We start from the raw sequence: 16,434 nt of genomic DNA, 5'->3' as shown, positions 1-16,434 counted from the left end.
ATGGTGTTAACTGGAAGATTTAATTTACCTAGCAATCCACTACACGGATTTTTTGAACAGGACAAATCTTAATATTTAGAACTGTGGGAAGACTTCTGTAATCATTGTTCCAATGATCTTATACAAATCACATGAGACAGGATATCTACTTTTTTGGCAAGATCTTCACTATTGACTATGCTGAACCTGCATCATGTAGTCTGGTTTCTAGTAAAAGCCATTCAAATTAATGTGTTAAAGATAATAAGCAAGATATATTTCTGTTTTTCTGTGATATTGCTTCACAGTCTTCTGACTGTATGATACGTAAATCAGTTTCCTAATGATCTTTTCTCTCCTGTGTCAGTGGGTGTGAAAAAGAATTAAGCCCTTTGCATGTATTGTCTGCAGGGCAGCCTTCTGTTATCTAACATGAAAGAGTCCTTTTCCTTAACAATGCCAGGCAGCTATGTCTGAAAACATGCTTTGGGTACAGTGTAAGAGTCATATTGTCAGATAAAGTTAAAGCATATGTTTCAAAGTGCCAAAGATGGGTAAAGTATCTCACAAAGATTCTTTACAGTACGTCACTGACCTTAACTGCTAAGCCATTACAGAAAGAGAGAGATGCAAGCGACTAATATCTTCCACAGGAACAGATGATTAAGAACAAAGAGGAGCCTGACTCAGTGTCCACAAGCTATTTTTGAAGGTCCCCTAAAAAAACTAGACACACGGGAAATTGCCTGGTTTCATTTCACCCTCTTTTGGGGGGAGGGAACAGATAACGAAGAACTTCAAATGACTCGTTAGGGCAGCTATATCCTTTGATTGGATCCGACTTGCCTGTGGCAGTTTTTACTACTTAGACCAAAGAGCTTTGTGTACACATAGGATGTGTAGTGATGAGAGAATGCATCTTTGCAATAAGATTTAACATGAAGTATAAAATCTAGAGCATGAGGTTGCATTACTTTTGTAAAGAGAAATAAGCTGTAAAGATAAATGTTTTTTCCTGTAGTCATTTCTCCCAGTCTGATGTGTTGTAAGAACTCAGATTCTCAATGACCAAAGCCTTCTGAATGTCCTTCCTCAAGCATCCTACACTTAGAGAAGGATAGCCTGGATTCTTTATCATAGCTGTTTACATACTCTTCTTGCCAATAATCAGCACTGGAATCTCACACCTTTACGACATTGATCAAAGCAATGTTGCCTACACATTATTGTCAAATATTTCACTAATCCTGTAGTTGCTGGACAGTGGTGTTATCCCATTGCTTCTGCGACAGTGTTTGCTTTGACTTCAAGCATTAATGAGTTGCACTCTGCTGTATCTGCTCAGATCTTGAACAAGTTGTTTTCCTGATTCACTTAAGGGTTTTTCTTATACCGCTAGGTTGGCTGCAGAGTTGAAGCTACTGTGCTTTCATGCAGAGGTGTACAATATAAAATACAAAATCAAATTTACTGGTGCATAGAGTCTTCATTCCTCAGCATTTTGGAATTGGGTAGGCTGAATTCAAGACCGCCCTCCTTGCACTTTTTACCAGTCCAATCTACCTTATAAGTACTGGGGGCTCCTGCTTAAAAATCCAGAACTGAGCTTTTACATAACAGTGTTTCAGTTAGTTTCCTATCAAGATAATCAGAAATGCTGGTTTTACGAACCTAAAACTAGAAACATTTAAAACAACTACAGATTTGACATTATTATCCTTAAGTCCGAGAATTCTATAAGCAAATGCTATACTAATCTTGAGATGGCACATGCAAGCGCTGTATGCATATGAACGAGACGAATATTAGGATCAGTCTAACTAAGTGCAGAGTAAATAACAGCCCAGATCAAATAAGTACAACTACGTAACGAGTTTGCCATTTAATAGGAACAGCTAAGAATCTTTACAGTCAGGGCAAGCATTTCATATACATTAAGCACATCTCTTACATCACATTACATTAGCACCATTGTCTGGTAGTGAAGAAAATGTGTATTGGAAAAAGATGGTACAAATAAGAATATTAATATGATGCTGTCACCTCTTCATTGGTTTGAGTTTAATGAGATGCTTTCCAGGTTTCTTCATTTCCTCACAGTGCTGTTTTTCCTGATTATATAACATCTCACTAAAAACCATTGGTGGTTTGATAAAATCTCTGACAATGTACCCATAGTCACCTTTGGTTCTTTTCTTGTTTTTTGAAAGCCTGGTAGACACTGCTTCATGAAAAGGTAGACGAACATATTTGAAAAAGAATGTTAATAGTAAAATAGAGAAATTAAAACGATGTTTCAAAAGGAGTTTTCAATGGAACATACCACTCAAATAACAACTACATTGCGCTGAATAGGCACAGTATGTTTTGTAGATACACCAGTAGAAAGGGAGATTTTTAAAGTTATGTTGGGTGAAAGCCACAGATAAACTTTGTTACCATGCATCTGAGCCAGCCATAGTTAAGAGGATGGACTGAAGGCATTTCCTGTTGACCCAACACATACTTTTTCTCATCATTCTCTTTTCTCTGAAATCTCTCTTTTTTGTCCCCTTTTCCTTTGCTGTCATTTTGTGGCATTTTGAGCCTATGGTTTGGAAGTGTTCATAAGAGTGAAGGCGCCTATGGCTGAGAACTAATTGCTGCAGAGGTATTAAAGTAAGGTTATGCTATCACTACGGCTGATTTAACTATTGGAAGAGGGCCTCATGACACAAAACATTGTCTCATACTAAGGGAGGTGAAAGACAATGCTGGGAAAACCTTTGGTTAAGGTCACAACTAGACACAGGTACACCTAGTAGAAAATAATGTATGTCACACGTGCAAGATGGGGAAATTTACCCTGGAATGCAGACAAACTGAAAAGGACTCGGAGCAACAGCAGATAACCACTGGAACATGAGCTCCCAGTGTAATCCTGTAGTAGGAGGTGTACACAGTCTACAGATGTATAAATATCAAGTAGGACTAAGGAAGTGGCAGTAGCTCTGTATATGGCATAAATGAGACCATTACTAGAATACTGTGTTCAGTTCTGGTGTCAACACTTATAAAAGGAAGTTGGAAGACTGGAAAGGGTTCTGAAAAGAGCTATAAGAATGATTAGAGGTGAAATGTTCAAGGAAATAATTGAGGAGAACGTGCCTTCTAGTGAGACATTGGGACTGAGACTTGCCTTATGGTAAGACATTGGAGGAAAATGTGTTATATTGAGAGGTAAGAAACTCGTTATATTTAGTTTATGGAAGAGAAGGTAAGATCATGGTCTACAACAGTGGTTCTCAAACTATTGTACTGGTGACCCCTTTCACATAGCAAGCCTCTGAGTGCGACCCCCCTTATAAATTAAAAACACTTGTTTAGATATTTAACACCATTATAAATGCTGGAGGCAAAGCAGGTTTGGGGTGGAGGCTGACAGCTCACAATTCCCCATGTAATAACCTTGCGACCCCCTGAGGGGTCCCAACCCCCAGTTTGAGAACCTCTTGTCTACAAGTACCTACAGGGGGAATAGATTTAATCTAGCAGGCAAAGGTATAACAAGATCAAATAGCTGGAAGCTGAAGCTAGACAAATTCAGACTAAAAATAAAGGAGTTCACATTTTTAGGAGTGAAGGTACTTAACCATTGGGACAACTTACCTTGGAACATGATAGATTCTCTATCACTTGAAATCTTTAACTCAAGACTGGATGTCTTTCTAAAAGTATGCTATAGCTCAAGCAGCAGTTATGGTCTTGACTCAGTCAGAGTCTATGGCCTATTATGCAGGAGGTTGGTCTAGATCAGTGTTTTTCAATCCGTGGATCGGGTCGCGGCATGTAAGGCGCTGGGTCGCCTTGCTCTGGTCAGCACCATTAAAAGTACCGTCACCAGTGCTGCCCAGCTAAGACAGGCTAGTGCCTAACTTTTCCAACTGTGCCTTGGAAGCAGCCAGCAGCGGTCCGGCTCCTAGGCAGGGGGGCCATGGGGCTCCATGCGCTGCCCGAGAACCAGCTCCGCACTCTGAACTGGTGGGGGTGGTACCAGTGGGCGAGAATTGTGTGGAGCAGCTTGCACGCCTCCGCCTAGGAGCCAGACCTGCTGCTGGCCAATTCTGGGGTGCAGTGCGGTCCGCGGTGCACCCCAGCTGTGCCGCTGAGCTGCTGGAGGTAAGTCTATGCCCATGACCCAATCCCCTGCCCCAGCGCTGAGCTCTCTCCAAACCTGGAGCTCCTTCTGCACCCCAATCCCCCAGCCCAGAGCCCTGCCCCCTCCTGCACCCCAACCCTCTGCCCCAGCCCTGAGCCCCTTCCCCCAAACCCAGAGCCCTTCCTGCACCCCAAACCCCTCAGCCCCAGCCCTGAGCCCTTCCCCCAATGCAGAACCCCTTCCTGCACCCCAAGTTCCTCACCCCTGGCCCACCCCAGAGCCTGCACCCCAAGCCCAGAACCCTGACCCCCTCCCACATCCCAACCCCCTGCCCCAGCCCAGAGCCCCCTCCCACACCCTGAACCCCTCATTCCTGGTCCCACCCCACAGCCCTCACCCTACACCCCAACCCTCTGCCCTAGTCCTGAACCCCTCCCACACCCCAAACCCCTCATCCCCAGGTCCACTTCGTCGCGGGCATCAACAATTTCCTTCAACTGGGTCCCCAGGAAAAAAGTTTGAAAACCACTGGCCTAGATGTTCATAATAGTTCCTTCAAGCCTTAAAATCTATGAATCTGTGACCTAAAAAAATGAGGCAGATTCTACCTTATTGAGAGTGAGGTTCACTAAAGTTACGCTCTGAAAATGTCAATAGAGCTGCTGTATGCTCAGTAGCTTTAAAAATCAGGCCACTCTTAATGTGTTTAAATATGGATATAGTAGCCTAAATGTAGGCAATCCAGATTTATAAATCTTGCCCTAGAAGAGGCTCCTTTGTTCCCATGCAACCCAGAGTTTCTCCCTCAGAGTTTCGTAAGGTTCTGACCTGGGATTAATACGGGTAAAAGGTGTTCACTAAGGAATTATGCCAGGGATATGAGCAGATTCTGGAAGCGCTCTCCTTGTCTGACACTAGTTTTGACTTTGTTAGCTGAAACTTTTAATCTAAAACAGCCAAATAAAATCTCTGGTTGGCTTTTGTTGCCTAAGTCAGGTGGATTCTAGTCAATTAGAGTGCAATGCTTTGAAAGAACTGACATTCTCTCAAACCCCTACATGGAACCTTCAGGGGGATTTACTGTCACAGAGTCCCCGGGCGATGCTCTGGAACTGCTCCCTATGAAGCCAGTCAGGACTCGGGTGAAGTCTCCTCTCTGTGAGCAGACTGTTTCAGGGCAAGAAGCTCACACAGCTTCCACCTTCCTGGGTCTGACCTTGGAGCATTCAGCATCCTCTGCCCCTCCATGTGCTTCCCACAGCGAGTCTGCCCAGGCGAGGCTCCTGGGGAAGCCAGAGGGTCCTGCACCCCAACTTCGCAGTCAGATGTGACTCTTAGCCAGCCGGTAAAACAGAGGTTTATTAAATGACAGGAACACAGTCTAAAACAGAACTTGTAGGTACAGAGAACAGGACTCCTCAGCCGGGTCCATTTTGGGGGGCAGTGAGCCAGACAACCACGTCTGCACTTCACTCCACGTCCCGAGCTAGCCCAAACGGACTCACTCTCCACCCCCTCCTCCTCTGGGCTTTGTCCCTTTCCCGGGACAGGAGGTCACCTGATTCCTTTGTTCTCCAACACCTTTAGCTATCACCTTGCGGGGGGGGAGGGCCCAGGCCATCAGTTGCCAGGAGACAGAGTGTCGGCCATTTATGTGCACTAGCCCTTTGCTCTGCAACAATTATACCCCCTTATCCCACCACCTAGAGACTAAAGAAATGCATAGGGGAAACTGAGGCACTCCTACAGTATTCAGAGGAAACATTAAGAACAGTCCCATTTCGTCACATTTACCATTCTAAACAGAAGAGATTAGTTTACATTTTAAAAAGGAACAGATACTGTTGTTTTTTTTAATTGGGTGAAATGATTACATCTTCTTTAAAAAGAAAAATATGATAGACATTTTGTATTACATTTTAATACTGTAATATAGTCAATGCCCTTCAATTTTGGATTTTATTTTGTTTAAAAATTCCTGGAAATTTATCAGTGTTCCTTACAAAAATTAAAAATTGGTGCAAAAAAATTAACGTAACAGTTTTTTGGGGTTAATGTTGGGGGATGGGAGAACAGATAAAAAGCAACAAATTGAGACAACTAAGCATATTGAAATTAAAAGCAGTTTAATTCTGTGGTTTCATCACTAACAGTATGTTCATGAATGCATGGATGCATGTATTCACACTGCAAAAAAACCCAATCCACAGCAGCAAGTCTCAGAGCCTGGCTCAACTGACTCGAGCTTTTGTTACAGGGTCAAAAATAGCAGTGAAGACATTCCCCGCTGGGCAGAAGACCAGGCTCTCAAACTCTCTCCCCTCGCCATGTTTCAGACTCCAGGCTCCAGCCCAAACTGGAATGTCTATGCTGCTATTCTTGGCCCCATAGTGCAAGCCCCATGACTCTGAGTCAGTTGACCCGGGCTCAGAGACTTGATGCGGCAGGGTTTTTTGGTTTTGGTTTGAATGTAGACATACCCTGTGAATCTTCCACTACACTGCCTTTCTTTAACAGATACCCTTGCATTTACACGTAGACTAATTTATGATTAACATAAGCCCATCTCCCTATTGTAAAGTATTGCATTTTCTTAACTTGATCAGTACTTTCATGTATGTGAGTGGTCCAAAATTTGGGTGAAAATTCATTTAAAAATAGTTTTTGTAAAACTTGGGAAATTTTAGGTAAAAATTGGTAAAATCTGAAAACAAAGGGGCTTTAAATACAATGTATGCTGTTGAAAAAAATCCAGAAAAGAAATAAAGTGGGGAAACTGGATGGCTCAAGGAATTGACAATCCTTTTACCTTTCAGTTTCAGGTTCAATTCCACTCAGGCTATTAATGATGAAAATTTACAATCTGACTACACTGTAGGGGCATAAATGAAGTAAGTTTGGTGGTCTAACTGACAGGTGGACATGTGTCCATATCATGAAAAATTATCAAAATAATTGGCAAAGAGGCCAGGTCCTGAATGGATCAGGAAGACTAAAATATCCTCCCACAACCACCAGAGTTCAGGGATGGCAGACTCATTTATTGTCTTTAAAGACTGGTTAATTATGGAGGAGAGTGGCAAGAAAATACCTTGAGAAGAGTCCCGAAAATCATGTTGTTATATTTATTACTTTATTATATTATTTATTTTATTTTATATCTGATTGTGTCCATAATGTCAATTGCTGTAAAAACATGAATGAAGGCTCAATTCCTGCCCTGAAGAGATTAGAATGTGGAAAGTCAACCAAATGGCAAAGCATAAGGAAAATAGGACAAAATACAAGTGAAGTCAAGGTAATGACTAAGACTGTGTCTTAATAGCTCATTTTTAAAAAAAAATTAGATATACAGACTATCCCCAATTGTCCTTCAACCCTTCTACTTTTAATCAGATAATTTCTTAAAAGGTTGGAGCGGTGATGTTGATGATGAAGATATATGTTACAAAGAAATGAAGCTTATGAAGCTGAGGAGGTTGATCCTTCACTAAGAATAAAAATATATGCTAATTTAGCAAAAATATTAGTAAAAATAAATAGTCATTATTTAAAAATCTTTTCAGCATCATAAATCCCCAAATTAACAGTGAGCTCTTAATTTTAGCAAGAATAGATTTATAGTGTTTTTCCATCTGTCTGAGTGTTATTTAAAGCAGATTCAGCATTTTTACACGTCTTCGATACTTTAGTTGGCACACTAGTCCCTCCAGAAACCTGTCTGTAGTTTAGAGAGAAAATCAATTCTATATTGAGTACTTCTCCTGAAGGAAACATTTTATGTACATCACTAATGTAAGCACTATGTATTTTAATGTACATATTTTTAGCAGTATACATTCTATACTTGGATTTTCTAGCAGATATAAAATGTTTAAGTTTACTAGTGAACTGGAAAACACTTCTGATCTGACCTTTACTTACAAATGTCAAAGACAGATGAGCTCTTCCCCGCAATTTCTAGAGAAATAAAGGTGGTCTTGTGGTTCTTTCTGTAAGACAGTGAGGGCTCTCAGTTGTGAAACTGACACCAGTCATTACCAGAAATCTGACATAGCAGATGGTCAGTGGCTTTTACAGGAAAACATCAGCTCTAGTTCAATATTTCCTTCAGCAGAATATACTGTTGTGATGGTAGTGTTATTTATCTCTGTCACAAGAGAACGGAAGCATGTATCATTTACTAGGTTCACTAGCGTGAGTTTGTGATTCAAGCCATCAGCTCTTTCAGAGCAGCTTAACTGTGTGAAGGCTTTGAAGGTGAAAGGCACAGGTGTAGCGTACACATATCTTTGTAACATGCCAATACAAAATGAAATCCATAAATTGTGTTCTTTTAACAACAGTGTTCATATGTAAAAAGTTAACACCTACAGTTTTTCTGCAAACACTCACTCTAATAAGGGATGAATGCATGCTGTGAAGTAGTTCCTTTCATTGAGTTTAAGGCCATTAGCTCACCGAGCCTGACCTCCTGTATATCAGAAGCCACTACATTTCACCCAGTTACCCCTATACTGAGCCCAAAGACTTTAGTTAGACCAATGAATTTCAGTTCTCAGGAGACTAGACAGCATGCCACAGGCAGAGAACAGGAGCAGCCAAGCCACCAGTACTGGAGGTGCCTGTAATAGTAGAAAATTGATCAGGTGAGATATACACAGGTGATCCATGCCCCAAGCTGCTGAGGAAGGCAATCCCCCTTCCCGCCCCCACAAGGTCCTTGCCAATCTGACAGGGGGAATGGAAATTCCTTCTTGACCCCAAATCTACTAAGCAGTATGACCCTGAGCCTACAACCAAGGGGCACCTAGAAAGAAGCTGTTACATTAGAGAGGGCTCAGGAAGTTAGCAGTCCTAGGTTCTAATCACAGATGCAACTGATTTACTTTGTAACTTGGAGTAAATTATTTAGGCTAGATTTATGAAAGGTGGCCCAAACTGAGATATGGTGGGCCCACTTTTCACAGGTTTGCTGGACCTACAACTCCCTTGCCTTCAATTGGAGTTTTGAGGCTCAGCACTTCTTGAAATCAGGCCAAAGTTGGGTCACAAAAACTAAGTCACCAAAAAGCAGTGGTTACTTGAAAACTTTACTTTTCTGGCCTCATCTTCCCCATCTACAGATAATATTTTCCCTCTGTTGTAACCAAGTTTTATTTATTCATGTTTTTAAAGGACCTTTGAGATCTTTAGATGAAAAGTGCAGTGGAATTTACACAGTATTATGTATTTTGGTGGGAAGGAGAGAGACCATAGGAAATAAATTGCCATTAACAGAGGGACATATGGATGGAAATAAAAACTACTGTCTGAAAAAAAAAAAAAAGGAGTACTTGTGGCACCTTAGAGACTAACCAGTTTATTTGAGCATGAGCTTTCGTGAGCTACAGCTCACGATATGCTATGCATCCGATGAAGTGAGCTGTAGCTCACGAAAGCTCATGCTCAAATAAACTGGTTAGTCTCTAAGGTGCCACAAGTACTCCTTTTCTTTTTACGAATACAGACTAACACGGCTGTTACTCTGAAACCTGAAAAAAAAAAAGCTCCCTAAGGGAGGTCTGGCAACAGTAGTGGAAGTAGATGCATAGGCTACAAACATCTGTACTTCAGCATATCTTAGGTTAAGGGTCACTCTGACCACACCCAGCCCTCATCATGGGCTTGATCCTCGTACGTGCCGAGTACTCTGGCTCTGATTCAGAGAAGCACATAAGTACCTGCTTAACTTTAAATATGTAGATAACTCAGTTGGCATCAAGAGGACTATTCCCCAAAGTCATGGCTTCCCTTCATTTTCTACCACCGAATCTCTACAAAATCTACCTCTCTGCTCTTATCGCCTTTCATTCTCTTCATTGTTGTACTCAAGTAATACAACTAACTGCCCCATTCCTATTCTCTGTTCTTGCCTCTGAGCCTTTCCATATACCCTAATCCCAATCCCCTGATCCAATCTGCTGTGCCCCCGCAACTCCTTCTTCAAGTGATGTCTTTCCACAAGGTCCATTAACACAAGAGCTCCCCTCCGACACGTTAAATTTGTTGTTTGGATTTTTTAAAAATAAAAATAAAAGTAAAAAAAAATCCTGGAACACAGAATTCTTGTAGTGAACCATTTCCTCATCCTTCCCCAGCCCCTCCGCCTTAGTCTTGCTTCATGATCTTTTTACATTCTATTAGAATTGTAATAACTATAGAAATTAGAGACAGAAAATACCTGTTAGGTAATTGAATCCTTGCCCATGGCAATTTACTATAATACATTGTTCCTTACAATAAACCCAATCCTGATTCACAAGCTAACAGTGAACTAACAATTGAAAAGCCCCTTTTCACTGAAGTCATGGCATACATAGTACTGTATCAAGTCGTGCATTAGAAAAAAAATATCGGGCTGATCTTATAGACTCTGTACACACACACACACACACACACCCCATAGTGAAGATTGTTGGAGTGAGTAAAGTCCGTAGAATCTGTCCTGTAATACATGCTATATGCAGAGTGACTAATGTTCACGCGTCCTTCATTAGCTACTCAACTGTGTAAACATTTCCTGTTTGCAATAGTCCTGGATGTCTCTTTCAGTCAGACATGCACAATTGTGCAATTTGACCTCTTCCAGTGTGTATGGAACTATTACAGCTTGCTATAAATTACAGAGGCGATGCTCCATTTTTAAAAATTTCTTTCTTTTATTCCAGAGGCTTCTAACTGTTGTTTTGTATGGTATGATGAAAATACATGTGAAAAGGGAATGAAGGGAAGGGAGTAGCAAATTAGAAAAACAAAGAAAAAGAATAGAAAATGAGCAGAAGTTTGCACAAGAGGTTAAGATATATAATAATGAGGCCTTTCCCAAGTACATTAGGAACCAGACAACTCATCCTTATTTAATGATTTTTTAAACTATTTCTATTTCTAAACCTGTTAATTTAGATGAATGATGCAATTGCTAAAGAAATAATGCCTAAATTCCACTCCCTTTTTAAACAGCTGAGTAGCAAAATGTAAAAAAACAACTTTTATTAAAAGTGATGAAATTCAGCTATATACAATCAAATGCTGCTCCTGCTTCTATCAGTAAACAAAACTCCGATTGCCTTCAATGAAAGCAGGATCAAGCCTTTGTAGACTATTTTATCCTTTGTTCTCTCTCCATCCTGCAGTCTCAGAAATGAATTTTACGTTTGTTCCAAGGACACCAAAGCATGTTGTCACTCCGATCTATTCCAGAACTGAGTTCCATAATCATGGGTCAGTTGCCAAGAAAGATGTTTCCTGGAAAGTTAACAATTCCATTGTTCCAGGGGAAAGTAGTTACTATGAGAGGTTATGATCAGAGGGAATGAGGTGGTTCCTCAAGTAACCTGAGTCACTTTTATGGAGAACTTTGCCGATCGAGGACTGAAACCTTGAATATGACATCTACTTTGCAAAACAAGACCCCATAGCAGTGAGTCTCAGAGCATAGCTCAACTGACTCAGGCTAGCACTATGGAGCTAAAATCTGATTCTGAAACCAGGCAAGGAGGTTGGGTCTCAGAACCTGGGTTCCGGCCTGAGTGCCGTGGGAACATCTGCACTGCTATTTTTAGCACCATAGTGTGATCCCAAGTCAGCTGACCTGGGCTATGAGACTCACTGCCTCGGGGGGGCTGAGGTGGGATGGGTTCAGTATAGACATACCCTCAGTATTCAATGGGGAGCCAGCCAGTGAAGACAGCAAAGCATCAAGGTAATATGTTCTAGGCAGCGTGCACTGTTCAACAGATAACCTGTTGGGTTGTGAACCAGTTGAAACAATTTTAAGGTACAAGGTGTGGTAACAATAAAGTCTAGAGATCACGAATATGAAGAGTGTCATGCAGAACTCTGGGTTTGAGCTCTTTTCTAAGCTTTCACAATAACTCCACCTTTAAGGGGATTCTGACTTCAACACATTCAACTGATGAAACATAGATTAAACCCTATAGGTAATATTTTCAAAAGTACCTAAGTGACGGAGGAGCCTAACTCCCCTTTTCAAAAGTGACTAGACACGTAGGAACTCAAGTCCCCTGGAAAGTGTGGCTCACTCCAAGTCCCTAAATTCCTTTTGAAAATGGGACTTAGGCACTACATCATTAGAACGCCAGTGTGGCTACAAGCTATTTTACTGCCCTAATAAACAATACACCCACTTTTTGATGGTGTCTGAGAACCTGAGCCATATTTCTTTATACAAAGTCAGGCTGGAATTCTGTTTATGGCCAAAAAGGGAAAAAGCTTTATTCATGTTTGAAATATACACCAACAAAGGTCTTGAGCTGATCTGCATGAGGTAGAGAAAAATATATTGTATCCTGGGCTTCCCACCCACAAGTAACTTCTTTAATTTGTTATACAAGCTACCATTTTACCAAAATCTGTAATGCCATTTGTTAGGCTATAGATATTCAGGCCTGTCTGTAAAGGCCTATACGCTAAGAATTTAGGTGTATTCTTATCACTTGGCTAGTTTTAGAGGTATAAAAGAAAGAATCAAAATCACTGTCTGCCAGTGTAAGGTCCTTCTCTCACTGTGACAATCTGAGGCCCTGTGCTTAGGCTAAGGCTTTTGGCTAAGCAGCAGAGGCAGCCATAAGCTGGGAAGCGACCGGTCACCTCCTCACATTCCAAACTAGTCACATTGAAAGAAGCTGCTATTGGGCTGTTAGGAATACAATCCTGTCCTGATAATGCCTATCGCCTCCAGAGAAAGGGAAGTGCCTAGAAGATGTAAAAGGAAACTTAGTTTGTTAGCATCCTGTCTGGCAAGAACTCACTTATCAATAGCTGGGATGTGAAATTCTCATTTCTGTGTTGTTCTATCACGGTAGTCCCCATTTCCCTATATTTGACTGTATAATCTCTGTCTGGTTCTGTGATTGTTTCTGTCTGCTGTATAATTAAGTTTGCTGGGTGTAAACTAATTAAGGTGCTGGGATAGAATTGGTTAAATAATCATGTTACAATATGTTAGGATTGGTTAGTTAAATTTCAGGAAAATGATTGGTTAAGGTATAGCTAAGCAGAACTCAAGTTTTACTGTATAGTCTGCAGTTAATCGGGAAATAATGGGGGGGAATGGGAACAGGGAATGGGGATAGGGAAATTGGAATCATGTTTTGCTAAGGGGCGGGGAATGGGAACAGGGACACAGGTGTAAGGCTCTGTGGTGTCAGAGCTGGGAAGGGGGACACTAAGGAAGGAAACTGGAATCATGCTTGCTGGAAGTTCACCCCAAAAAACATTGAATTGTTTGCACCTTTGGACTTCAGGTATTGTTGCTCCCTGTTCATGCGAGAAGGACCAAGGAAGTAAGTGGGTGAAGGAATAAGCCCCCTAACACCACTATACCATCTAACTCCCCTTACAAGGTGCTAAACTACAGGTTTCTGAAGGCAAAAATGTCCTAAAAATTAAGCTCTTGCATCTCACAACTGATCAGTTTTGTTTTCACTCACTATATTTCTGAAGCAATGCTGATCTCCTGGGTAAGGGAGAAAGCTTTAAAAGGCAACCAGTCTGAAGGAAACATGAGAAAAAACACATGATCAGACAGAGCCATGAATTGAAGAACAAAGATGACTCATGCCCTGCCATTCATGAAAAGTGCAATGTCTAAGAAAAGTGTGTCCTGTACAACTACACATTTTTACAGCAAAGATGCTGACTCACTAGGAATATTAGGAGTACATAAACAGGAAGCTGAGATTGTGACCACAGACAATCAGCATCTGATTTAAAGTGCTGAGTAAGCTTTAAAGTATTTCTGTGCCAGCAAATAGGAACTCCAACTAATCTAATGTCATTTCTTGGATTTATCCTCTAAATAAAATTTCTTAATGTTTGTTTTCCACCTGGAGTGTTGCAGAAGAGCTAGTTAGCACACTGACAAATAAGGGCCTGAGCCTGCCAAACACATTGTGGAAAGTACTGAGGGCCCTCGATGCCCATTGAACTCAGGGTTCCTCAGCATCTCCTAAAAGGGCTTCAGTCTGCTCTAGGACGCAGCTCTTCTCTTAGGAATGGCCCAGTTTTGCTCAGGTTTAAAATAACGGAAATGGAGCATGTTCAGACCTTGAATGAAGGGGATTTTTAATCTGCTAGCCTCACCCCACTGCGTTTGCATGTTGCATTGTTCTGTAATATCTCAAACTAGCTACAAGAGATGTGACAAAGGTACCAGCTTGGAAAGCTAACTTGTAGCTTTTTTTTAATAAAATGTGTGTTCTGAATGGGTTAAACACACTTTGCAAACTACTGCAGACTGGACTTGCTAAGAAAAGTAGCTAAACAGCTGGAATCTCTGCCATGTAATACCGTGTAGTCTCTAAATTGGGCACCAAGATTGCTGAATGTCAATGAGTGCAGAATAGTTCAGCTGCTTCACTGTTTGCAGAAAGAGAAAAAAATGACTCCAGCTGTGAGGCTTCCTAGGGTTGCGAGGCACCTTGCTACCTCTTGCCCTTGCCATGAGGAAACGTTATCTGTGCTTGCCTGGCACAGGCGCGGACTCCGTGGGTCCTCAGGGGCTCAAGCACCCATGGAGAAAAAATAGGCTGGCCAATGTTGCTGTTCTGGCATCCCTGGGTCTGGCCACCAATCAGCTGTTCAGTGGCTGCCCCACCCATCAGCTGTTGAGCAGGGCTGCCCCCCGCTCACTCACTCCTCTCTGCCCCCTCCCCCTCACTGCCCTTAAGGCAGGAGGGGGCAGAAAGGAGCCAGTGGAGGGCGGGAGGCGTTTGGAGGAGGGGGTAGAGTGGGGACAGGAAGAGATGGAGTGGAGGTGAGGCCCCCATGGGAGGGGGTGAAGCCAGTGTTGGGTACCCACCGGCAAAACCAAAATTCAGCCCCTGTGCTGCCTGGAGGGAGCTCTCCAACCCCATCAGCCATGGGCAACACAAGCACTCAAGGCCTGCACCTAGCTTTCTGTCTCTCTATAGGCTAGAGATAAGCATACTCCAACCCTCAAGCCCTTCGAGTGTCCCCTGGAGTGTTCAGCCCCAGGCCCACTCACAGAATTCACAGATATACTGCTCCCAAAGAAGCAGTACACACCAGCTTACCATTTTCACCTCAGGATCACCTCTCCATTTAACACACAGCACTTAGATACGGGTATAGTGAAAACAAGTAAAGTTTATTTAACAAAGAGTAGAGATTAAATGAGAGCAAGTAGCAATATTGGAAACAAACGATTACATGTAAAATAAAATCATAACGTGCATTCTAGAAGCTGGTCTTACTGAACTAGTTACTGTCATGTCTTACAGTATTACTCATCCTCTTTTTTCAGCCAGGCAAGCTGTGATCCATTCCTCATGAAACAAGCCACATTCTCAGCTTGTCTTCTCAGTGAAGGGTCTTGGGTATATTTTAATACCTCCAGTTATTGCCCCCGAATCCATTGTCTTTCCTCATAAACAGGATGATGTACCCCCATCTCCAAACCTGCACCGGCTGTTTCTGTTTTTTCCTGCAGATCTTCTCTCATGTGAATTCACAATCTCTCTATTAGCCTCAGGCTCAGTAATGCAAATAGGCCTTCATTTTGATACATACACTGCACAATACACACCTGACAAGAGAGAGAGTGGTAAGTACCTCCTACTCCCTGCCAGAACAGAATCTGTCCAAGGCCTGTCACCTGCTGGTGACCTGCTTCTAACTTCAAGGTTTTAAGAACATAATTTCCAGTATAGATACATAACTTCTTAACTATTATCCATACATATCTTTTGCAGTGACTATGATGACCAGTAAGCTAGTGGTTCTCAGTACACATCTTAGATGCCACCCTTTGGTGAATTAGTATGCGTGTACCAGACCCAGGGGTAAAACCTCATGCATCTCCTCTGTGCCCTCTGTCAGTTGGCATCAAGAGGTCCCTGGCTCACGCCACCAAAATCTCAGGAAAGCAGCTACTGCTGTTAAATTTAACATAGGGGACTCGTTGACATTTGTTTAGATCAGCAGTGCTATGCAAAACGGCATCAGAATTAGCCAGTCACGGTCTGCAGCTTCAATATTCAGGAAAGGAAAAGGAAACAGAGGCTCACTGGGAAGGTAATGGGCGGTCTGTTATCATGAGGTATAAGGAAGGAAGTTGCCGTATTGGTCAAATACAAACAAAACAGCTCAGCCACAATTCTGAGTGGTATAATCATGTTACCAGCTGAAGGCAGTGTAGCAATCTTGCAGAGGTCATTGCTGCAAGGCTTTGTGGAGAAAGCAAACCCAATTCTTTGTTGCCCTGCACTATATACACTCCCCTACACAAGTAT

The 16,434-nt window shown here is 42.0% G+C and overlaps 1 protein-coding gene across 1 annotated transcript in view; it reads left to right on the top strand.

Annotated features, from left to right (window-relative positions):
* Nucleotides 1–11,716, top strand: part of LOC102936860 (chondroitin sulfate proteoglycan 4) — an 86,530-nt gene extending 74,814 nt beyond the window's left edge. The window contains exon 11 of the mRNA XM_043547245.1: nt 10,828–11,716. The gene's annotated coding sequence lies outside the window, so the exon portion shown is untranslated. The remainder of the gene's footprint in view (nt 1–10,827) is intronic.
* The last annotated feature ends 4,718 nt before the right edge of the window (nt 11,717–16,434 follow it).

Source organism: Chelonia mydas, chromosome 5 (assembly GCF_015237465.2).
Source record: "Chelonia mydas isolate rCheMyd1 chromosome 5, rCheMyd1.pri.v2, whole genome shotgun sequence".
NCBI classification, from domain to species: Eukaryota; Metazoa; Chordata; order Testudines; family Cheloniidae; genus Chelonia; species Chelonia mydas.
Note: the sequence above shows the minus strand (reverse complement) of the source record. Positions and strands in the feature narration are given on the sequence as shown.